Genomic DNA, 2774 nt, shown 5'->3' on the forward strand with positions numbered 1-2774 from the left:
ACGGGCCGTCATGGATTCCGTCGTCCCATACTTGTGCAATTTCTTCTGCTGCTCTCTTCATTACCCTCGACGGCAAGTATGACGGACCGTCATAGGCACAACGGTCCGTCGAGGGTCTTCGTTCCAAAACACTTCAACTCTTGGAATCTGGGTACTAGGATCACTTCTCTGAACTTCATGACGAACCTGCAGGACGGACCGTCATAGACATGACGGACCGTCACAAGCTGCGTAACCCCACACTTGGTCAGACTTCCCCATCTTCCTTCAGCAGCTTCACTATGCTGCCACCTACGGACCGTCACAGGCACGACGGACCGTCATAAGCTCCGTAGGTGGTCTCTTCTGCATTTTTTCGCTCAAAATCTCCGCATTCATCTTCCCCAAAACTAACAACAACTTAAGTAATAGTGTGAATCCGAAAAGAGTGGACTTAAACAAAGAGAACTCATGACAGCCCGAAAGAACTAGCTCACCATTGAATTCGAAATGATCGCCGATCTCCTAGGCGAGGTCTGTCAACAGTCGCGTGAAGATGTCCTATACTCAAATAAATAAGAGCAAGTAAGAATCAGTACATAACCACCGTGTACTGGTAGGATAACACGACTATTCCACCAGTGTAACATAAATAAGTAATTACAACATTATAACCTGTGAATAAATATCAACATATTCAATACTATCATAAGAATAAACATCACAATTCACATGCTTCATCACATAGTTGGTCCTCTCACGAAACCCAAAGTCAAATTGTTAGCACACCCAGACGTGGAAATCCAATTCAATTTTTATGCCGGAACATGGCAACCGATCCCAGTTAGCATGCTGAAACGTGGCAATTTGATCCAAGTTAGTGTGTTGGAACGTGGTAGTCGATCTTAATCACACATCACAATAACACATCAAGATCACACATTCAATCATGATTTCATGGTATCAATATTTATTTATCTAATTTCAACATCTATGATCAATATTGAAATATGCATACATATATAAGTATAACAACGAAGCAAAATAAGTGTATATCACACAATCATAGAATCACAACCATCACCTACCTCGAATCCAAGCTTGAAGACTCTAAGACACTTGAATCTTTCCTCTCTGAATTCTTTCCGCTTGTTCTAGGTTTAAAAGAAATTGATACACGCAAGGATCAACAATCAAATGTCTAATTATTCGGATTATAACAAATCCAATAACCCTAGACCAAACCCAAGATCATTATACCCAAATTAGAGCTTTTTCCACCATAATTCTTAGATTAAAACTCTTCCCATCAATAATAACCATATAAAATAGGTTCTACGGATCAAAAATTGATTCGGGGAGTAAAAATCTTACCTTTAGCTTCAAAAATATTGAAAAATTTGTTAAGAACTCGCCTATGGCGCCTCTTTAGTCCTAAAAGTCAAAAATATAAAAAAGGATCGTCTTAGGTTATATAAGCGACTTTCAAATGCATCTGGCCCGCTCTTGAGGACCCATCTCGCTGCAGCGTTTTCACACTTGCGGTGCTGCACCAGCGGCCTAAATCCCACTATAGCGGCCTTAGCACTGAGATAATGTACATATTCATGAAAAAGATCAATTTCGAGAGTTCTATTCGTCCAAATTCGATTCCATAAAGTGCTACGAGTTACTTATCGTCTTAGCTATCTACTCATGTAATAAAATTCACAATTAGATCTTTTATTCATTACTAGATTTTCCCTACACCTTAATGAATCTAATTTCTTCAAATCTGGACTAGGTTGGCTAATTCCAAGTTAAGGAGTTTTTTGGCCCCAATTCTTTCTTCATTGACTTTTCCATAATGATAAATCAAGTGGTTACAATAGATACAAATTGTCATGACCCAAGCCTACTCACTGGACGTGGATGACACTCGAAGACCATTGCTAGTCTCCAAGCGAACCTTCATCCTGGCTGAATACAAGCTAAAGACTAACTTAAGCATACACAAACTTAAAACTGAACAAAGTTCATGAATCGCAAATACATACATTAACTTAGATGAAAAACTTTGAATAAAATTATATATTAAACTCTCTTTAAAATAGGTAACTTAAGTCTTTAAAATATTGGGATAATGCACAAGTACCCCCTCAACCTATGCCCGAAATCTCAGAGACACACTTATACTATAATAAGGTCCCATTACCCCCCTAACTTATTTTATTAATATTTTTCTACCCCTTTTCTGCCTACGTGGCACTATCTTGTGGGCCCAACGCTGGTTGACTTTTCCTTTCAAGCTAGTGCCACGTAGGCCGAAAGGGGGTAGAAAGTTACTTATAAAGTAAGTTTAGGGGGGTAATAGGACCTTAGTATAGTATAAGTGTGTCTCTGGGAATTTCGGGCATCGGTTGAGGGGGTACTTGTGCATTTTCCCTAAAACATTTAATAAAATAAATGAATAATACAGACTTCTTAACTTAACTTACTATCTATGAAGCCTCTAACTAATAAAGATGGAAGTCAGCACAAGACCCAAGGCATCCTGACTAAATTGAAAAGCAGATGAAATCCTTCGGAAATAAGGAGACTCACCATGGCTAACTCGAACTCTTAGATGTATCAATGAAGCTCCTGTTGATGATTCTGGTTTCCTGTGTCTGCATCAATAAAAGATGCAGGTCAAGTGGCTCAGTACATGGAATGTTGATACGCTCAAACTTACTTCTCAAATAAGAAGTAAAGCGGTCGTGTCAAGTAAATAACCCAACTAGTGAGGTTGGGATCGTTCCCACGAGGAAAATAGT

The sequence above is a fragment of the Solanum pennellii genome, chromosome 6 (genome assembly GCF_001406875.1).
Source record: "Solanum pennellii chromosome 6, SPENNV200".
Taxonomy (NCBI): domain Eukaryota; kingdom Viridiplantae; phylum Streptophyta; class Magnoliopsida; order Solanales; family Solanaceae; genus Solanum; species Solanum pennellii.